Source organism: Chelonia mydas, chromosome 2 (assembly GCF_015237465.2).
Source record: "Chelonia mydas isolate rCheMyd1 chromosome 2, rCheMyd1.pri.v2, whole genome shotgun sequence".
Classification (NCBI taxonomy): domain Eukaryota; kingdom Metazoa; phylum Chordata; order Testudines; family Cheloniidae; genus Chelonia; species Chelonia mydas.
Genome location: NC_057850.1, coordinates 109,200,603 through 109,223,363, shown reverse-complemented (window position 1 = coordinate 109,223,363; position 22,761 = coordinate 109,200,603). Strand labels below are relative to the sequence as shown.

Sequence of the window (22,761 nt, the reverse complement as noted above, 5' to 3'; positions counted from 1 at the left end):
GACCTAGCTTTTGAATTGATTACCATCCATAAAAAAATTACGAGTCTGCTGTAGCTGTTCAAATATGCAGTAGGCCTATTGTCTCAGTTCCTGGTTGCATCCACATTTTTGCATAATAGATTTCACAAAAGAAAAAAAAAATCTTTGTTATATCACAGAAGCTTCCAGAGTTATTTTTATTGCTGCTATCTGTCCTGCATTACTGGCCAGGAGCCTGAACTGCTACAGACCATTTACATTCCCTTTCTCATTCATTCTGCTCAGTAGACCTGTAGGGATGATGGTGTTAAAAACATGCATGGAATAAAGTAGTGCTTACGGAAAACTTTTGTTGAGAATGAAGAAACATTACACACTAAATGAAGTGCAGATCCTCCTGGAGGCCCCTCCTCATGAGCCACTTGTGCTGTAACATCTATGGAACATGGGCCAACTGATAGGTCAAAAGGCTAATATTGGGTGTTTATAAAAAGTATATGTGTGTGTGTAACTTATATATGTTATGTTATATATAATGTGTGTGTAAAAAATCACTGAGCATATTTGGATGGTATCTCTGTCCTCCCCGCCCCTTTGTATGTCATAGGTAGGGCTACGATTTTGTCATGCAGACTTTTAGTCAATTTCATGGCAGAGGTACCGGGTGTGTGGGTGGCTGGGTGAACCATAGTCACAGAAAGGTCATGGCCTACGGGTGGGGAAGGGTTGGTGCTTAAGCCCACCCTGCACCCACCCTGCAGTGGCAGTTCCTGTCCAGCAGGGCTGAGCCCAGCTCCCCGCTCTGGGCACTGCAACCCCGTGCACAGGGTCGCAATGCCAGTCAATTTTGGCCTGTCCACCCCTCTGTCTCCATCTACGGAGGGGCAGATGCATCAAACCTGAGTGACGTTGTGACCCCATGCACTAGGTTGCAGTACCAATCAAATCTGGCCCATCTGCCCCTCTGTAGTTGAAGACTTTATTAAAAAAATTTCAGATTCATTATTACTGTGAACACTGCGACCATTGTGCCAAAATCATACTTTAATAACGAAGAATAATAGTACTATTTATTATTTGTATTCTGGTAGTGCCTAGAATTAGGGTCCTGTTGTGCTAGGCACTGTACGAACACAGAGTATGAGATGGTCCCTCCCCAGAAGAGCTTACAACCTAAATAAGAGAGTCAAATATTAATCAACAGAGGACATACGAACGTAGTGCTAAAAGGTACAAAACGTGGCAGCCATTTGCTTTGTTTTGGTATTCTAGTTCCTCCAAACTATCCTTCTGTTGCCCTACCCTCTGAACAGGGGCCCCTTTGCCAAATCTGTATCATCCTTGCTGACCAAAGAGCCCTGCGTTCAATATGGTTCCACCAGAGACACCTTCCCTCAACAAAATGAAGCATTAGAATGTTCATGTCTGGTTGTTTACATGCACAGTAAATAGGCATTGAGACAGTATCTCTCCAGGGCCACCAGGTGCAGGTAGGAACAGTAGTTAGATTAGACAGTCAAGTGGTAATTCCTGAAACCTCTTCCCCAGGTTCTTTACAATGAGATTCATTACTTGTAAAATTCAGTGTGTGCCATTATTTACGAGCGACCTTCTCTTTCTCCCACTGACCGTGGTGTTTAGAGCAATGGTAATGCGTTGCTGCTGCTGCCCAACTCATCCTGTGTTACTTGCCTGTGTCCATGCATGGTGCAACAAAAGCAAGTCTGCAGGATGTCTCGGTACCACAGGCAGAGAATCTTTAATTGCGCCCTTAGTGTAGCTGTTAGCACTCGGAAGAGAAAGAGGTGGCAGGAAGCATGTTATCGGGTACAAGATGCCCCATAACGCTTACGCTTTTATAGTTGGAGGATGATGGGTGGGGTGGGAAGCAGGGGAGGAGCAGCAGAGACAAGATGGAAGATGAAGAATGCTGCTCTAGATTTAGGCAGTAATGGGACCCATGGCTTTCAGATATCCTTTGGGCCTAAAAACTATCACAAAAGTCCAGAAAGTATCTTCCTAGCAAAAGGTCTGAGAATCAGCTTCCCCTTCCCCTAAAGATAATGCTTGCATGGGCTAATTCTGTGCAGAAACCAGGAATATTCATGGTTCATTTGTGGTATCTTCAGGGAAGACTAATAGGGAGACTATCTATTACAGCCTGATAGATAACGTATCTTGTGGAAGACCCAGATTTGTTTAGGACTTTGGGACTTCGGTTTCCAAGGTTGATGAGATGGACCAGACCAGTCATGTCGGTCACTAAAGAGGAGCTGTTTATCTTTATTATTGCCTGCTGCCCCGAGTGCATGAGTCACAATACCCTTTGGGCACCTTATCCCCTTTCTAGAGATTTGGCTATTCACTGAAGAGTTTTCACACTCAATGGCATCACTTTTCTCCCGTGAGTGTGTGCATATGGAGGAAACAGTATTCAGACAGATAAAAGATGTGGGGGGCAGCATGGCCTAGCAGGCTGCCATGGCGTTAAAGATGGCCTGTGGCTGCTCTTACCCCTAATACAGGGGATGTGACCTGTGGGGACTGCAGATCAATGTGGCTCAAGATGGAACTTTGTAAGGGAGACTACAGGACTCGGAAGACAGTCTGCATTTCTGTTTTAGGGCCTTTAGGGTGTGCAGAGTGCTGAGGGCTAGATTCTCCACTGCCTTGCACCTTGTTTAGTCATCTACACCTCTGCAAAGTGGGTGCAAAATTCAACCAAATCAAAAATTTTATACCCATATTGTGCTCATTTACACAAGGTGCACAATAGAGGAGAATCAGGCTCCATGCATCCTAAACTTCCAGGGAGAATTGGGACCTCAAAGAGGAAGAAGGCTGCAGTCTACCTATTTTATACAAGCTAAGGTCACTACACCGCTCTAGCCTTGAAATGGGTGCAAATGTAATTTGAAGGAACCTGTACACTGCCAGTTCAATTGTAAAGGGGACTTAGTGTAAATAAGAATCAGTTCCAGTAAGTGGAGCCTTTGCACACCTGAATTGTAAATTGTACCCTGTGTAAAATCACCTACACCTGTTGAAAATAGTTTACAGGGTGTTTCCTGATATGACAGATGATACACAGTAGGTAGTTGAAATAGCATATGTTCCAGGAAGACACAGCCTCATCTTTCCTATTCTCGGTGGGACAGAAGTCCAAGATTATATCATGCAGAGGGAGAAGAAATGAGGAAATGAATTACAGTTTTATATGGGTTGAAGGATTAGTTGAGGGATACTAGCGAACAGTGAAACAACTCAGACAGGAACAATATTATCCTCCCTTAAAAACTTTTATTCACTTATGCTAATTTGTGAATTAGGAAAACAAAATGATAGGATGCAAGACAGTAAGGAAGGTGAATGAACAAACTGCGGGAGAGAAGGGCAAAAAGATGCTCTCTTGCTGGCTATCCTTCAGATCAAGTTGAAGAGAATTACCTTTTTTCTTCAAGGGGTTGGAATAAATACAGGATGTTGCAAAAGAGCTAATTTCTGATTTTCTGTTTTGCTAATGTAACTGCATCCGTCACATTGTGATTTTAATTTCTTATTTGGACCCTCATGGATCCAACTTTAGTGTCCAAACATAAACAAAATATACTTTCCCCTTCCTCATGATGGGGTCTGCTGGTCTCTCAATTACAGTGCTGCATTCGACGTGCACCCCTCCTCTCCCCCTTCCCTCCCCCGCACCTCTTAAGGGCAGGGCTATGCTATATATTATTATTATTATTATTAATTACTTGTATTACTATTGTGCCTAGGAGCCATAAATACAGCTTCCTCAATCACTTGCAGTGTGTAGTGAAGATGTGACACTAACTATGCTCTGTAACCAGGGTGAACCCTGGCACATCCAAAACTTTATCCTAGTTATGGAGCCACAGTTAAGGTTTAATCTATGCTACAAATTGAAGCCATGTTACGATTGTTTCAGAGGACGAATTGCTTGTAGTACAGTACCCTAACTTGGTTTATATTGCAGTGTAGATGGGTACTGGGACACCAGCCGTACTTCCCATATAATGTCCCTATGTTCAGAAAAGTAGGCACTCATATCACAGGCTTTGTTATAGATCTCTAGTATTCTTTGGGCCAGATTCTGATCTCATTTACCGTCAGACCTTGGTTATTGTACTGTCTTCAGTGGAGTTACTCCAAACTCTGACCAGAATGAATGAGAGCAGACCTTGGTTGTTGGTTACAGAGTGTGAGTGGCCCTTATGTGATTATGTGGGAGCAAGTTGCACACATTAGGAAGTTCCCTGGGCTCTTGCCTGCCCCACCAACAGCCGCTCAGGGTTACAATCCCACTGTATTTTCCAGTGAGTGCACAGCGCTGCAGGGAGAAGACAGTTGGGTGTGCACGGTGGTGAGCAGGCTGCACCAACTAAAGGATGAACACTGCTATTTGGGAAGGGATTGTGCCTCCTTGAGGCAAAATCCCTGCCTACATGCTCTCAAGGCAATTTGCACCATCTAGCCCTTAAGCCTTTAACCATAAAAATGGTTAGAAACATTTGGAGGCAAATGCACTTTGCTTCAAAGAGAAAGACACTAAGCAGGAGTCTGTAACACATATCACAGACTCTGCAGTATTGCTGCATATTTAGCATCCATACATCTATTTTTTTCTGGGACCAGCAGGCTTTGTGCAGGTGACTCTAGCCTGGTTAAATTAAAGGGCCCAAGGTCCATTGAGGTCAATGGAAAGACTCCCAGTGACTACAGTGGGCTTCAGATCTTATGTGTAGTTTGCTAGTGAAGGTGCACTGGGAGAAAAAGACATAGCCTGAAATTGCATTCAAAAGACAACTGCACAAAAACAGGAGAAACTTTTGTTAGGTAGAAATGGAGTCATGTTCCAAATAGGAATCAAGTTCCATATTGGTAACAAGAGGTGCTGAGCTAGAATGGCTCTTTATATTCTGGATCAGTGTTTGATGTACATTCTATACTCAAATCTCATTCCATACCAGGGACTTGTTAAATGTGGGGCTTAGGTTTGGCTTATTACAGAGGAGACATTTACGTAACTTGAATCTGGATTTTCATTTGGATTTCAAATACCCCTGAAATTTGGGGCTGTTTAGATCCAGGGCTGGGGCCCATCTCTTCTGTGGTGTTTGGGACCTGGGGCAAGAAGAAATTCTAAATTCTTGTTAAAATCAAGGAGAGCTGTTTAATGTTAAATATTCCTTGGTAGTGAGTTAGTTTGCAGGTCCACATTCTGCATTAAAGATCAATGAGAAGAAGTAGTGTAATTTGATTGTCCATCTGTCTGCCTGTCTACAGTATTTATAGTATGTCAATCAGCACAGTATCTAGATGCATGAAATGTGAACTATTTAAAGACACCCATTTCAAGGAGACACGAACAATTTTGTGGGAGAAAATGAAACTAGGAAGAGGTAGGTAGACCCATGATCAGAAGTAAGTGGGCGCCTAAATCTTTAATTGATGGAAGGTGTGCTCAAGTCAGCCCCTGCTGACCAATAAGCATATTTTCAGTGTTCTCTTTGGGACTGCAGCCTAGTGGTTTTGCTGGACCCGGATAAAAAGTTTGAGCCCTGCCAGTTCTTCTTGAGAAGTGCAAAATGGCTGTTAGCCTACCAGAAACTGCTAGCAAATACATGTGTGTCTGTCATACAATCTTCCACTTGTATTCTGTCTCATAATTTACACTCGGAAAAAGGATTTGGCAAGACCTGGGGGTGAAACTCTAGTTTGGCACTTAAAATGGCATGTTTTTCATATTCCCCAAACCCATTTATGCAAGTTCTTAAACCTCAGGTATGTGTATCAAGGGTACAGTAGGTCAGAAAAGTTGGTCAGAGTTGGCCTAAGAAGAGATGTTCCTGGCTCAGGTCACATATAAAAAGAAAAAATAATATCAAAAAAATTCAGGTGTGGAAAATACTCATTAGGACAAAAGTACAGCTTTAGAGTGTGTGTGTGTGTGTGTGTGTTTGGTTTGAATACTCCCGAAGTGCTGCTGCACTATGTCACTTTATAGTGTGTGTGTGTGTTCTTTGTGGGTGGGTCTGAATGATATCCAAGTGGAAAATTTCACAGCACAACAAACATGTGCAGTGTGTTTGCTGTTGCAAATGGAATAGTATGATGTAGACATGTGACATATTCCAAATAATGGCCCTGATCCTGCAGAATCATTGGTCGGTGTGGACACTTACAGCTCCACAGAATCCCCAATGATGGGATTCAGTGGAAACATAAAAATCCACCAGTGTGGATCCAATTGGGGCTTAATATATACCAAACAACAAACAAGAGTAGTTTTTTCCCCTCAAACAAAATGTATCCTAGAATTGTTTTAGTTATGAATTAGCTTCAAAATCAGACAGTTTGTGGAGTAACTGTTCTGTGCTTTACTTGTTGGTAACAAGAGGGGCTCTTTACATTCTGGATCAGTGTTTGATGCACAATCTATAGTGGATTCTCCATATCAGCAGCTCATGAAACTGCATTTGGTCCAGTGAGCTATAGAAATCAGCTGTTCATTTGTTAGGCAATTGTCTGGATGCTTTTCTCTCTCTTCCTCACCTGTTTTTGTTTGTTTGTTTTTTTCAGGTATTTCTTACATTATTTGAAAGAGAGAAGGCACCGGGGACCTGCAAACAATCAGGCGGCTTCTGAAAAATCTTTATGGTAAAGGATAATCCAGGACTCCCTGTAGAAGAACATAGTGAATGATGTGAGTTAACAACTGCAGTATGGTCGTTCGTAATTATGTCCTTTGAATGGATTTCAATATTTTGCTGTTTGGTTGGGACCTAAGTCCTATGAGGTGTTGAGCACACATTGTAAGTTGCTGAGCACCTGTAACTCCTTTGACATCAAAGGGAGTTTGGGTTAAGTTACTAGCCCAGACGTTGCACTTCATTATTTAAATTATGCTGCTGAGGCAGAGGCGAGGCACCTAAAGAGTGACGTTGGGTTACTTTTTCCTCAGAGTGGTGTCATTTAGAGTGCTGCAGTTAGTGACACTGCTGTCAGTTTGATAGCTAAATGAATAAATTCTGTTCATTACTTGGCAGATTAAAAAGAAAAAATTGCTCAGGACTAAAGTTTATTATCCAAGACCTCAGTTCAGGAGTTACACACCCACACACATTTTATTTAAATCGTTTGGCCATTATCGTATTAGAGGAACACAAATGTGGGGTGCCTTTCTGAACTTACACTGAAAACTGGAATTAATACAATATTTTGAGCAGGGCATTGTATTAGATTTAATGTGATTTTAAAAATAGCTCCTGCATAAATTCTTCTCTCCCCTCATCGCACGAACATCCATCCACATGAATCAGAGTCACATTTACATGTGCTCTTCAAGGGGAAGAATAGCCAGGCAGTTAAGGTCCTGCAGTGCAGAACTGCAGAGTCTCAATGCATAGATGAGACAGTGGTGTAGGGAGGAGAGTTTTAGGTTTATTTGGAACTGGGGAACCTTTTGGGAAAGGAGGAGCCTATATAGGAAGGATGTGCTCCACCACAACCAAAGCAGAACCAGATTGCTGGCATGTAAAATTAAAAAGGTTGTAGAGAATTTTTTAAACTAATGATTGGGAGAAAGCTGATGGGCATGGAGGAGCACACGGTTCAGGAGGAGACCTCCCTTAGGGATGAATTTATTCAAGGAGGAACTGTATATCCTACTAAGTAGGATAGGAAAGAAGTTGGTAAAACACAAGTAGAGGCTAGTGAGGAACAGTCAAATGTAAGAGTCCCATTTAAATACAACACATGAAGGCAAGCAACAGGAATTTTCCTCCAGGGCAGATTGGAAGAGGCCCTGGAGGTTTTTCGCCTTCCTCTGTAGCATGGGGCACGGGTCACTTGTTGGAGGATTCTCTGCCCCTTGAAGTCTTTAAACCATGATTTGAGGACTTCAGTAGCTCAGACATAGGTGAGAGGTTTATCGTAGGAGTGGGTGGGTGAGATTCTGTGGCCTGCATTGTGCAGGAGGTCGGACTGGATGATCATGGTGGTCCCTTCTGAACTTAATATCTATGAATCTGTGAAACAGAATATAGATAAAACGTACAAATGCTTGTATACAAATGCTAGAAATGTAAATACTAAGATAGATGAACTAGAGTGTGTGGCATTAAATGAGGATATTGATAGTTGTGGCAGAAACTTAGTGGAATGAGGATAATCAATGGAACACGGTAATATTAGGGTACAACATATAAAGAAATGACAGAGTAGGTCGTGCTGGTGGGGAGTGGCACTATATGTGAAAGAAAGTGTAGAGTCAAAGTAAAAATCTTAGATAAATCAAACTGTACCATAGACTCTCTAAGAATAGAAATTCCATGCTTGAACAGTAAGAGTGTGGCAGTAGGAATATACTGCTGACCACCTGACCAGAACAGTGACCGTGAAATGCTCAGAGAGAGTAGAGAGGTTACAAAGGCAGAAAACACATTACTAATGAGGGATTTCAGCTATCCTCATGTTGATTGAGAATATGTCACCTTAGTAAGGGATGCAGAGATAAAATTTCTAGACACCAAAAATGACTGCTTCTTGGAGCAGCTAGTCCTGGAACCCACAGTCTATTATAATTTCTTGATAGAGTCAACAAGCATGTAGACAAAAGTGATCTAGTCAATTGTAGTGTACTTGGACTTTCAGAAAGCCATTGACAAGGTCCCTCACCAAAGACTCCTAAGCAAAGTAAGCAGTCATAGGATAAGAGAGAAGGTCTTCTCATGGATTAGTAACTGGTTAAATGATAGGAAGCAAAGGGGAGGAATAAATTATCAGTTTTCGCAGTGGAGAGAGGTAAATAGCAAGGTCCCCCAAAGATCTGTACTGGGACTTGTGCTGTTCAACATATTCATAAGTCATCTGGAAATGGGGGTGAGCAGACAATACAAAATTACTCAAGACGTTTAAGCTGACTGCGAAGAGTTACAACAGGATCTTGTTAACTGGGTGACTGGACAACGAAATGGCAGATGAAATGCACTGATCAACAGTGAATTTCAAAGTAATGTGCATAGGAAACCATAATCGCAAGTACACATACAAAATGATGGGTTCTAAATTAGCTTTTGCCACTCAAAAAAAAGATCTTGGAGTCATAGTGGATGGTTCTCAGAAAAATGTCTGCTCAGTGTGCAGTGGCAGTCAAAAAAGCTAACAATGTTAGAAACCATTAGGAAAGGGTTAGATAATAAAAAGGAAAATATCATAATGCCACTGTATAAATCCATTGTACACTCACACCTTGAATACTGCATGCAGTTCTGGTCACCCTGTCTCAAAAAAGATGTATTAAAATTGGAAAAGGTGCAGAGAAGGGTAATGAAAATTATTAGGAGTATGAAACAGCTTCCATCCGAGGACACATTAAAAAGCCTGGGATTGTTCAGGTTAGAAAAGAGACAATAAAGGAGGAATATGATAGAGGTCTATAAACTCATTACTGGTGTGGAGAAAGTAAATAAGGAAGTGTTATTCACCCCTTCACATAACACAAGAACGAGGGATCATTCAATGAAAGTAATAGGCAGCAGGTTTTTTAAAAAGCATAATGAAGTACTTCCTCACACAACACGCAGTCAACCTTTGGAACTTGCTGCCATAGGTTGTCGTGAAGGCCAAAAATATAACTTGGTTCAAAAAAGAATTAGTTCATGGAGTTTAGGTCCACCAATGGCTATTAGTCAACATGGTCAAGGATGCAACTCCATGCTCTGGGTATCCCTGAACCTCTGATAGCCAGAAGTTGGGACTGGGTGACAAGGAAAGGATCACTTGAAATTGCCCTGTTCTCCTCTTTTCCCTCTGAAGCATCTGGCACTGGCCACTATCAGAAGACAGGATACTGGGCTAGCATTGGTCTTATGCTCCTGTTCTTATGCTCTTGCAGTCATTAATAAATGGTACTATTCCCATGAGGACATGTTGAAGGGAACTGTGCAAATGATCTAATGTTCACAGTGTTCTAGTGTGTGTTGATTGTTTTCTAGGTTGTGAGGGTGCAGTGTGTGTAGAAACAAATTTGAATGTTTTTATGTCGCTTTATGATTTGTGCATTGTTCTAACGGGTCCAAGAATAACCCATATTCTTGTCTGAGAGTAAACTTTGAGAATTCCAATGTTTGATAAGTTGCCCTTTAAAAACCTTGTTCAGAACATGCAGCAGTCTTTTATGATGATAGTGGTGTTAATAACATAGGTGCAGATTCTTCCAGAATGGGCAAGTAGCTTTTATTTGAAGTGCTTGGATTTTCTCGAAATTAGGTATGTTTAAATAATAAAAATTAAGATGAAATCCCACATCCGGTGGATTTGAGTACAACATGCCATACTTCAGCTTCACTGATAGCTGTCCAGATTTTCTTCAAAAGTTTGGAAATTCCCAGCATTCCATATTTGTAGCACATGATGTCAATGACCTTAAGATCTTATTTTTGTGTTTTAATCCAATTACTGCCCCAGGACTACAGTCCACAGAGTGTTGTTGGAAGTGTCTGTGAGTGTGTGTAGGGCAAAAGAATATGACTGGAAATGTGGTTTAATATTTAGATTATAAGTGAAAGTGATACCAGTGGGTTCGTTCCCCACGGGATGTTTGTCGATATTATCATGTACACATAATATGACACTCCAGTCAAATTCAGGCAGATATGGGTGTATCGGTTACATTCTTTTCGCACTTTGAAGGTTTTCTTGCAAGGATTTATTTTGCAAGCTGATGTGCTAGGACACAGCACAGGATGGCAGTACTAAAAAAGTACTGACATGCCACGCTTGTGAGGTGCTGGCAGGAAATGTTTGCTCAGGCTCCTCCACTGATTGCAACACACTAGTACTGCATGCGGCGGGGAGTGGTTCAGGTCTCATAGAGCGTGGGGCTTTTTAGGTCAAGACCATTCATATAAACTCCACCGAGAAGCTATCTGTCACCCATTACAGAGAATGTAGCCTGTGTGTAATATGCTTTCTGTCTGATTCCGTTCTGCAACACCTTACGTTTCTGAATGGTACCCAGGGCAGTGCCACTTAGAGCACATTGTGGTGATCTACTGAGGTGATATCGAGGCTCATGTTGGAAAGAAAAAATAGTATGCTTCTTGCCAGGTGCAAATGAAGAGAAAGTGCTCCTGGCCACAGCTCTTACCTGGGCATCCAGGAGCAGTTGCTTTTGAGGAGCCCTTGATGACTGATGGAAAGCACTTTAAATGTCACCTGACTTTGTATCTGGTCACACTTTGTTTCAGCTTGGAGAACTGTGCTACAACAGCTTGGCAATCAGCCAGTCTCTCTGCCTTCTAACAAAGAGACCAGAATACATGAAACAGGGATTGGTAATTTTCTTAGGAAATATCAGCACATAAATATTTTAATTAAAAATATCATTGTTCTCTGTCCTCATTAATTTCAGTGGTGTGCTCTCTTGTTAGGAGGTGTGTTGAGAGCAATCTGTCCTTTCACATTTTGAACAGTAGCTCTTCTGTTTCTTATAATCCCATTATTTCACTACCAGTCACATTTCAGAGCAAAAACTCAGTGAGTTGGGATCAGCACATTGAATCCACCTAGAAACGGTTTCATTGGCATCATTTTTCTCCCTCCCTTCCTTCTTTTCCCTCCTCCTTTTCCCTCATTTGGATTAAACAAATTTATTTACAGTTTGCTTGCACAAATTAAGTCCACACAGTGCCTTTGCAGAGAGAAATTGAGAGATCATGAAAGTCCCTGAGGCAGGAATGTTATTTCATTCAGTACAATAATACAAGGGAAAGTTTAGGTTTTTTGCTGCAGTGTGTCTGGTACCTTGTATTTTCCAACATAAAATTTCCAATTAATATTTTCCTGGTAGTAGTCAAATGGGCTGAAAGAATGTATTTTGTTTAAACACTGAAAATATATTCTCCCACCCCCTTAGAAGCAGCAAATAAATCTCCCTGTCTGCCTTAAAAAAGGTGTGTCTTTACCTATTTGCACTTGAGCGAAAACCTCTGGCATGGCTTGTGGGAACGGGAAAATAAATGTCTAAATCATCTGTCTGGCAATAAGTTAAATACCCTCATTTGCTCTCTCTGGTTCTGTCTACACTGCAGTTAAACACCTGTGGCTGGCCCATGTCAGCTGACTCAGGCTATGGTGCTATTTAATTGTGGTGTAGACGTTCGGGCTTGAGCTGGTGAGTGGGTCCCAGAGCCCAGGCTTCACCCTGAGTCCGAACATCTGCACCGTAATTAAACAGCTCTGTAGCCTGGGAGCCTGAGTCAGTTGACATGGGCCAGCTGGGGGAGTTTTATGGCCAAGTAGACATACCCTGTGTTTAGCTTTTACTTGGAACAAACTAGAGGTGGCCGGCTAGTAAACATCCCTGGTCCTTTGCTGTGACAAGCCTTTTAATGCTTGACTTCAATGGGAATTTGGCTGAGAGAGCACTGTGTCAGTCTGAGTAAGGATCTTACCCCCTAAAGTTTAGCGCCGGTGCTGTTTCATTTTCAGTATTATGCTGTCCCTTCCCTACTCCTTACCCCTCACCAATCCCTTCACGCTGGGCCTCCCTTGTCGATACTTCTCCCTCACTCCTCACTGAAGGTTGTTTTTTCTGCCACCTTAACCTATGACAGGGACTTTCCATGAACAGCTCCTTCCGGAGATGTCAGTGCTGCTTCCTGACTTGACTGGCAGGGATCACTGTAGTCCAGGAACACCCTTTCCCTGAAGCGCCACCTTCTTCGCATGTGTTCAGCCTCCCACTTGTGCAGCGGCAGCAGCCCCCTGAAGAGGAGGGTTAAACCTGAAGCATAAACAAATCGTGAAAGGAATATGCTAATGGGCCTTGCCCAGTGGCACTTTGAGTGCAGCTTGATCCGCGAGACTGGATTGCTGCGTTGTTGGGAAAGATGCGCAGTTGTGTACTCTGACAATGGCAAGCTCTACAGACCTTGAAAAGTCAGTGGAAAGTTTTGACACACTGCTGAACGTTTTGAATGTGCTTGTTTCTCAACTCCTTTTGCATCTGTATTCTAACCACTTCAGGGCTTTAGATGGAATTTACCAGGCTACCAACAAAGAGAGAGAACTGCATGTTTCCCTTCTTGCAAGCAAGTGCCCTGGACATGCCATTTCATATTTATAGGGATAGAGTAGAAAGCAGGAACTGCCATCATTTGAAAAATGTCTCTCTGAAAGAGCAGTAATTTATTCTCAGGCTTTATTCTTGATTAAGAGCTACAGACAGCTGCAGCTTCCCTTTAAATAGCAATAGCACTCTATAAGCATGCTATACATTGGGCTTCAGGTTTCTGGCATTTCTCTGCCAAAAATCAGGAGTATTTCTCACCAAATAAATGTTCGTTCAGAAAGCCCTATTTCCTGGCTTTTATTTTACAACACCTGCATTCAATGGACAGACTAGAACAGCTCAGACTGGCCAGTTGGGAGAGGAAGTTGAAACTGTCTGGCTCTCTTTTGGCATAAAGAAATCTGTAACAGTAAGTCCAGGCCTTAGTTTTGGCAGCTCTTTGGCTGGTAAATATTGGTTTAAAGTGAAAGCTTCGGAAATACAGAACAGCTACTGTACATATAGACAGATGAAATAGGCTTTGCGAATTATGAGGTGGTGATTCCATCAAGAGAGTCTGATGATGTCATAAAGCCCAGACACTCATTTGACTCAGCAGTACCCAGACACTTGCATCCATGTCTGCACAGCCCCCCTAAACTCCTCTGCTGCTTCTCCAGACGCCCTTTCTCCTGCCTGCTGCCGCCCAAAGTCCCAATTTCCTACCTTTCCTTCTCCCTGCTGCTTTTTTCAGACTCTGCTGCTGTGCTTCCTCCTTCAGTTTTTCAATTGCTCATCTGCCTCCCTGCCGCTTTCCACTCAGTGCTGCCAGTGCCTGCCACTTAAGTGAAAGGCTTTGCTGTTGCAGCAGCACTAGTTGGTTGAGTCTCATAATTCAGGGGTGTGAGGTTGCCCTCATAAATTACGGGATTTTCCCCCCCTGTATTCATGGCTTGCAGTTTGCAATCCATGTATTAAAGTAATTTTAAGTTAGATCATTCATTACTTTCCCCTTGCTTTCTTCTTGGCCTATATAGCTTCCAAAAAACTGAGAAGTTATAATTTCTCCAGGGCTAAAATCCAAGTCTTTGATAGGCAGGTACAGTGCCTGGGGCCACTACATGTTGCTACTGGTTGTCAGCATTGTAAAACTTATCCTGCAGAACAAAGAAAGTAGGGCGCACAGGTTGTTCTTTTCTCTTACTCTGGCAAGCTCTAGTTTCTCGCTTTCTCATGCCTTTTCTTCCTTGTCCTCCAAGCAAATGGCTGTAAGTTTAGGACTCCTGTGTTTGTGGTGAGGACAGGTTTTGCCTGAGCAAACAGATATTTTTGGCAGTCACTTCAGCTTTTGGCTGTCAGTCTTGTTTCGTGACCTCTCTTTCAGGAGAGCAGGCAGTGATAGTGCGTTGGATCAAGCAAGCGAAGTAAGGAAGGTAGGTTAGTTTAATTGTTATAGTGTGTAGGGGATTGCAGTATGGTCTGTGAGTGAAATGTGGCTTATGAAATTTGACAGCGTAGCCTGTGCTTGCTCTCATTTTTCGTATGCTGCTGTGATCTGTAGAGGCTCCAGGTCCTAGGATGCAGTGTGCTTTGGCCCAAAAGGCCCTCTACTCAGTTCAAGATGGAGCACTATGAGAGCACTATAGGCTCGGTATACCACACTAGTGCATTAAAGTGCTCCAGTTTACATGAATTACACATGGTGCTTATCTGGACAAAGCTTGGGTGCCTGTGCTGTTCAGCTACAAATTTTGTCTCCATTCTGCATCATCTTCTTGTCATCACGGTGATGAATCCTGGTCACGTGCCACCTGAGGCACATTGTGCATATGCTAAGAAGACGACTGATTGTAGTACTGCTGTGTTTGTGCAGCTCTATTGGTGATCTATTTCCCTATGCTCATAATGACGCTAGTAGTACCTAGCAACATGCCAGTGCTACTGTAAAGGCTGTAGCAAGAAAGGAATGTAAGTTAAGCTCGCTCATAAGAGAATTTTCCACTTTTCTGTGCTGGGCATGCATCCAAAAGGAGAGGTTGATGTCACTGGTGTGCTAGTTACAAGGGATCATGGACCAATGAGTCCTGCTAGTAGAAATACTATTCCATTGAGAATAACATGCTCATTCATGTCTATTACAGATTTGTTTGCAGCCTGCCAGGTGTGCTGGCCTCATCCTGTATGTGTTGTGTAAGGATGGTATATGATCTCAGAGAAATTGGTGGTATCTGTGTTTCTTCTGACTGAGTTTCATGTTTCTGGTTGTTAATCAGCATTGGTGTTCAGCGTTACGGACACTGACAAATGTTTCTGATGCATCTGATGGCACAGAGGTCAAGAGAGAGATGATGAAGCAGCAAGTTACCAGGATTGCTCTTGGCTTCTTTCCCTGTCGACATGTTAGACCTAGAGACAGATCGACATAACCTAAGGATATGTAGTCTTTCATTTGGCTATAATGGATTCTCCAAGCTACTCTTTAAATAACAAAGCTGTTCTTCCTACTACCACAAATCAAGTTTACTGCAATCAGTTACAATAAAAAAGGTCTGTTTAATTTTATTTTTGTATGAGGATGGAAGAGGATCTTATGGACTGCCCATTAGTTGCCAAGCTAGTTAGCCTTCACTCTGAACTGGGGTGCACTAGTAGTTCTCTTTCTTTCACTGCAGTGTAGGTTTCAGTCATCTTTCAATAGTGAACTCTGCTGAAGAATTAAAAAAATTAAGGCCAATAAAAATGTCAGGCAGGCCTGGTAGGAAAGTTGGTATGTCTGGACTGAAGTATAGGATGCTGGCTTTCTTGGTAAGTGTAAATTTGTGAACAGAGCTGATGTGTGAGACACAATATGAGAGGGAGACCTCAGAAAGGCACACCACCAAAAAATTGTGCTTTAAGCTTTAATCCGTGAGCAGCTTGTTTCTTTGGCAAATGTACCATGCTTCCTCAATATCCTGCTTCAGCATTTCTGATGTAAATAATTTACAAAAACAAACCTGAGGTAACACCAAGTTTGTGTGAGATGGAAGTGAGTTTGATGCTCAGTGAGGGATAATTGACAGGAGGAAGTGTAGTGCAGGGAGACGACTGCAGCAGCTGACACGTTATACTTTGTATTTGTTTGGGGTTGAAGGGTTGGATGGGGGCTGTGTGTTTGTTTTGCTTCGAGATCATGAGTTTTAGGCATCTCTGTTAAAAGTACAATTAACTCCTGTTGAACTGAAGCCAAGCAGTGTATCTTCCTCATGCACTCAGATTCCAGGATTAAGGCAACACCTCTTAGATCCATTTCATGTTTAACTGATTTTTTTTCTTTTATTACAAGCTAAATTACGGTAAATTTAATTCCCCACTGGGCAGACAGACAGCAGCGTAGATACAGGTACAAGTTCCATTCCCATTACAGTTAACTAGTGAAACCCATCAAACTGCAGATGTTTGGCTTGGAAAATCTTCTTCCTATTCCTGGTCTTGTTTGCAAAAAGAGAGTGAGCTACTGTGTCCACCATCCTAACAGTGGTGCCTTGTGTTAAATTAATTGAAGCAAGTGGTCTTCATTAGATCAGGTATTGCTTTGATTCTGATCTAGTTCTCTCTTTCCTACAGGCACCCTTAGACTTTCCCACTTCTAAATCACTTTGTCCATCTGGTTAGTGTTTTGATTTGGCGAAGTACCATAAATTTATAGCAATTAATATAGTGTTCCCTTCTTCCCCTTCATCTGCCAAAACACTTGGGATGCTGTACAACAGAATAAAAACAAGTACAGGACAAACAGTATAACAGAGTACCCTCTGAAAAAGAACGTACAACGAAAACTGTTGTGTTGTAAACTTCAGCACATACAACATGGCAGTAAACATCATGTATTGATCTGTAAGCCTCCTGCAGTTCTTGGCTCAAGAAGAGGCCATGGGAACTGACCCATCATTTTCTTTCACCTTGCTTCAGCTGTAGTTCAGTGAGTAAAAAGGGTCAGATATTGAAGGTTTACCAGATGGCATATCAAGAAGCAGTCTCAGGAGACCTGATGAACTGCAATCAGGGCACGCAGTGTTAGGGAAAACACTGAACAAGCACCCATACACCTTGTAATAACCCTCTTCTGCGCCCTCCCCCAGACCAACAGAGACTGTTTGGCCAAGTAAGATCCTGTCAGTGTTGACAAATATGGATTTTCTATTATGGCTTTTATTCTAGACATGATGCTTTGGAGTTCCAAGAGGGCAGAGGATGGGTGAGGAACAAGAAATCCTAGACAGACCATAACAATTGATGGAAAAGGGGAATGAAATTTAAAGGAGTTTGATTTTTTTTTTCTACAGCCTTATACCCCACTCTTCCAATCATCATTATCATCATTCTTCCCACACCATCAGGTACATAAGGCAGAAATCAATTGGCATCCCTATCCTAGTATGTTTAGATGCAATATTCCCACTTCAGCCACCCACTTCAGCCATCCTCCAAGAACTGCAGAAAATTGGCCAACAGCTTAGGTTGGGTCAGGCAACCTAGTTAGTTATCTGTGTACCTCCCCCACAAATGGGATTCTTATCAAATGAAAATTTAGAAATCGCATTCATGCTTCACCCAAAAATAGGGCACCATAGCTAACTGAAGGCTATGTTAAAGACCTACTGTATCTCTTCACCCATTGTTTTTACACACAAGATTCTATTCTAATGAAGCTGATTGTGTGTTAGTTTTATCTGCTTAGCACAAAATGCTGAGAGAGATTTGAGATGTTTTGCTTTGATTGGTGCTATGGAAAAGTTGTTAATATTTTGACTCTGATGGTAATTTAGGGTTACATGATAAAACCAGGGGTGGGTAATCGTTACAATTTGGTATTTTAATATATTCCCAATTCTAATTGTGCTCATGAGCATTGAAAAGTAGATAGGTTTGTTATAAAACGTTGCTTAAAAGAAAGTTATTGAGCGTACTGGAGCCAGTTTTCAAAAGTTAATAACTGAACAGCTTTGGCCTCTTTAAAATAAATGAAAATAACAAAAACTAAAACTTCTTGCTCAGCATAGTAGTGTGCTGGAAATGGCCTCTTGCTTTCTGCTTTGTTCCCCTGACTGGCACCTTCCTGAGAAGTACAGCTGGGAATGAATAGGTGTGGGGGGGGGAGGGGGGGAGGGTGTGTGTCAGTCATCATGTGTCTGGGAATGTAAAAAGTGAACACAAAAAGCCCAGAACGTATGCTGTTTTTGGCAAGTAATTTATTTTAGTTGCTTGACTTCCTGATTCTTCTCACTTAGAGGGTGCATTAGTGCTTGGTGAATCAAGCCCATAGTGTGATACTTAGGCCTCTTTTTGGACCATCTTGTAAAATGGATAGTCCTTAGGATATCATGTCAGCACTAGAATGGATAAGTAGCTGTGTTGTATTGTTTGGGACTGGCAGTTGCAGCTTCATTCCAGGATGGGGTTCATGATCTCGGTCATAAAGGGTCTGAATACACTGCAGTAAAACACCTGTGGCTGGCCTGTGTCAGCTGGTTCGGGCTGCAGGGCTGTAAAATTGCAGTGTAGAGGTTCAGGCTTTGTGGGGGCCAGCCAGAGGAGTTTTATTGCTGTGTAGACGTGACTTAAGTCAGTGGATAGGATTTTGAAAGAGTGGAGAAAGCTTTGTTAACTGAAATGGCTGGGTCGGACTCAAAGAGGAAGAGTTTGCTGTTCTAAAACATAGCACAGAATTTTAGACATTCTTATCAGAGCACTCAGTTAAGCAGTTATGTGGAATACTGATAAAGTAATGTGTGATAACAGGCTTCGTAATTTAAAATGCCCAAACTTGGCATGTGCTATAGTAATATAAAATAGTAACACCAATGAGACTCGAGTTTTGGAATTCCTGGTTCTGCTTACTTGCTTCACTAACAGATCATTGCATAAACATTGACTTAATGCCTTCTATACTAGAGAGATATGCTTTGCTGTCAGAAAGGATGTTTGGTCTAGGCTGGTTCTGCATAGTCCCATATGGGAGTAGCTAATATTAGCTGGTCTTTAAGGAGAGGGGAAAAGCTAACGTTTTACTTTATCGCCAGTGGATTTGCTGGAAGTCTGTTTTATGTAAACCACATCAGTAAAAATAGTATGTAGATGATTTTTCTATTTAATTGCAGAATCTCACCTGTGTCCCCTCTGAATGCTGATGATAGATTTCACTGAACTGGCAGATAGGAATTTGCCAGGAAGCATTAAGTGGACAACTTGTTCAAAGCACTGTCTTAAACTGACCCTCAGTCAGGATTTAAGAATACAAACAACAACTGGGTAGAAAGCGGTAGGTGAATGAATGGATCGCCAGGGTGAGGATGCAAATGTCAATTTATATAAAAAGCTTTTATTTCACTCTTCAAAATGAGCCCACCCCTTTATCACCCTGAGTACAGAGGATGAGTTTCTTGATTACAAACTTGGGTCATGATGCTACCAGATGATCTGTGCAGGCACAGTGGGCTGCCTATTTATCTTGTCAGGACTGGAATGCTGAAGCAAGAGAGCAGTGCTTCTCCATCGTCAAAAAGAGAAACTAGAAAGCAGATAACTGACCTTGTGTTGGCAAAGGCTAGCTCCAAAGGTAACGCTTAAAAGTAATGCTAGGTGTTTTTCAAAAAAGCCTTTCAACAAAATAAACATAATTACAGCAACATGGACCTTGTTAAAAGGGCTAGCTTCAAATGGTTTACTGATTTGGTTAGTATTTTAAGGCTTGAGCTCTAATGCAGGCCAGGGGCTATAATTTTTTATTCCTCCTGCTTCAATACTTCAGAATGTTGTAAACGGTAAAGCACTCTGTCCAATTCACTGTCTGATACTCAAACTGGATATGATTTCACTGTTGCTGAAACTGAAAATTGACTTATGCAAAACTCAGTTTTGTGTCTATCATATGGTTCTTCAAGACCCTGGATATGGGTCTCGAACAGTCCATGTGTCTGGAGCATGTGTCAGTGGAGCCCCGATCTTGGGAGCACTCCCTGTGCAACTTGACATAGATGAATCAGCAGAATTCTGAAATTCTGCCCTTGATTACACCTTTGTGTACCCTATTTATTTCAAAGAGGGCTGCAAAGATCTGTCAGAAGAATTTGGCCCCTTGTGATGAATAAAGTTGCAAAATAATTGCAATGTGATGTTGGGGCGAAACATGGTGAGTTTTAATTTGTGACGTTTTATTAATACGTGATGGTAGAGACCTATTCCATGGTACTCTTTCATATAGCTTTGTGTATAAATCTCAAGATCTCTTATTTGTTTTGTTTTAAATTTTAAAATTCACCTTTCTAACAAATAAGCATAAATAAGTATTTCTGCACATAGACTTAAAAAAAAGAAGAAATGAGGGAAAGTGCTTTTTAAATATTGTTATTTAAAGCAGTCCCTTTTCATTTGTGGGGAAAAAGAAAAACAGTAAATCTCCAGCCCTGGTCAAATTTTAGTTAAATAGCATTAAACATAGTCAGATTAAGTACAGTCAAGCCATAACTGAAGTTAGGACAATGTGTCTTTGAGGGAGTTTCTCTTGGAGTTTTTAGTAGAGTTGAACAAAGGAAAAAGCTGGCATATGGATCCAAACTTTCCAAAATTTGCTGGTGTTTAGATCCAGTTTTTTGGTTTTGAGATACACTAAACGCCAGCCAAAGCAAAGTTAGGATCCAGGTCCCAACTTCCTCAAAGTTCAGAGTTGCTTAGATTAGTGTTTTGATTCAGGCCCAACTCTAGCTTGAAGAGACCGTCTTGTGCTTTCCTTGTCTGTTTTTTGTATCCACGTGTCATATCTTGTCTCATCTGATACTCAGATTATGATCAAATGTCAGGATATGTGTACAGTGCCTAGCACAGTGGAGCCCTCCCTGACCTCTGATTGGGGCCTTTCGTCACTATCACAATACTAATAGTAAATAACAACAGAAAACCCATTGACTAATTGTTTAGTTATCTAAGGGAAAGGTACACGCTAGAAACAAGTCTTTTCTCTTGAAATGAGTGTGACATCTCTTGGTTTCTACAATATCTTTGAAATTCTTCTCTTTGTCTCCTTCCTACCAGTTAAGAGACTAGTAAATGCCCAAGTTCTGTCACTTTACTAACACAACCTTTTGCTTTCTGGCCTCCCACTATTCCTCAGAATGCTGCTTCTGCTTCCATTTTCTTTTCATGCTGCTCTGACCATGTCTTCTTATCACTCTTGGATCAGTGGCTTTCCTCTTCTTCTGCATAAAGTTCAAGCTCCTTTTCTTCAGGGCATCCATGTCTCACCCGGCAACTTCACCTCAGCACTCCTACCATCCCATATCCCGCCGCTCCCCGCTACTTTTTTAGTAAATATGCCCTTTGTTTCTGTTACTCCTATCTAACTTTTTGTCTTCATCCCACTGCTTTCCACTTAATGTAGATTAAGTTCCCTCATTCTCCTCCTTACATCCATTTGCATTGTGACACGTTGCAATTACGATGACCACCCGCCGTTCCAATTCTATATTTTATTACCTTATATTGTTCTGTATTGTACCAGCTTGTGTCTTTATAGTGCTCGCCTATTGGTGCACGGAAGCTGTTTATTTGTTTGGCACAGCTCTCCTACTTTATATTGCTTTGTACACTGATGGCACTATAATAGTAGTAATAAAATTGTGGGAAGGCTAATGCATTATCTCATGTTTAGCAACTCCTGTTGTAGGGAGCATGTGTTTGTTTTGTACGCTTGGATGCTGTTTTTAGCTAGTACTGTATATTAAAAAGAGATATTTAAATTTGACTAACCAATCTTCATGGCTGAGAGAATAAGCATCAAAAGGTATGTGGGAGCTGCTGTCTGAGTGATACCAGTACTTTGTGTCTTGCATTTGGTGATATATGTAGCTTTGACTCAGAAGTTTCCATTGATCTGTGAACCCTGATAATGTCAAGATAGTTTACTTTGGGGAGAGACTCTAGTACAGTAATAAAATTCAGCTACTGACTAGTAAGCTTGAATAGAGCCCTGCACGGATACAAAATTTGTATCCGCATCCAATCCGTGATCCGCAAACATGGTCCGCGGATATCCACGGATACGGATATAAAGTGGATATCCACAGATTTGCAGGGGTCTAAGTATGAGCTCTTTTTTCACAAAAGGAAGGTGATTTGCAAGTTGAATTTTAGGAAGGAAATATTTGTGAAAGGATTTTATCCTTTCATCTGGTGTGTAAAAAAGTGAGCAGCTCACCATGGCCTCTTTAGTTTCTGGCCCAAAGAGCTTACAATCTATACATGTAGATTGGCTCCTAAATCAACCTGTGTTCTTAGTCAGTTTGTAACTAATTACTTCAGGTTTATCCTGCTGTGGCTCGTTGTAATGGATGAGCAAACATACATTAAGAATCCACATGAACTTTTGTTCAAAACCCAAAACTTGAATCAAACTGAACTTTTTATAGAGGGTTTCAGACCTTTTGGTTATTAACCTTTCATTTATTATTGTTTTTCTTTTATTTTTGTGCACTTCTGTACATCCTTCTTTCATAAATTCATTGAAGTTGGAGGTGCAAAAGATCTGTTAATTTAAGTCAGCCAGTCCATTTTCCTGACAACACAGGATTGTTCCCTACAGTGTATTTTCAAGAGTTTTGACCCATCTAGTTTCAAATGTCCAGAAGTCCAAGGGTTTCCACCACTTCCTTTGAGACTACATACCACAGCCT

The 22,761-nt window shown here is 41.5% G+C and overlaps 1 protein-coding gene across 18 annotated transcripts in view; it reads left to right on the top strand.

Annotated features, from left to right (window-relative positions):
* ATXN1 (ataxin 1) overlaps positions 1 to 22,761 on the top strand; it is a 271,490-nt gene that overhangs the window by 155,412 nt on the left and 93,317 nt on the right. For all 18 annotated transcript variants that reach the window (XR_006288664.1, XM_043540064.1, XM_043540069.1 and 15 more), the window contains one exon: positions 6,580 to 6,703. The gene's annotated coding sequence lies outside the window, so the exon portion shown is untranslated. The remainder of the gene's footprint in view (positions 1 to 6,579; positions 6,704 to 22,761) is intronic.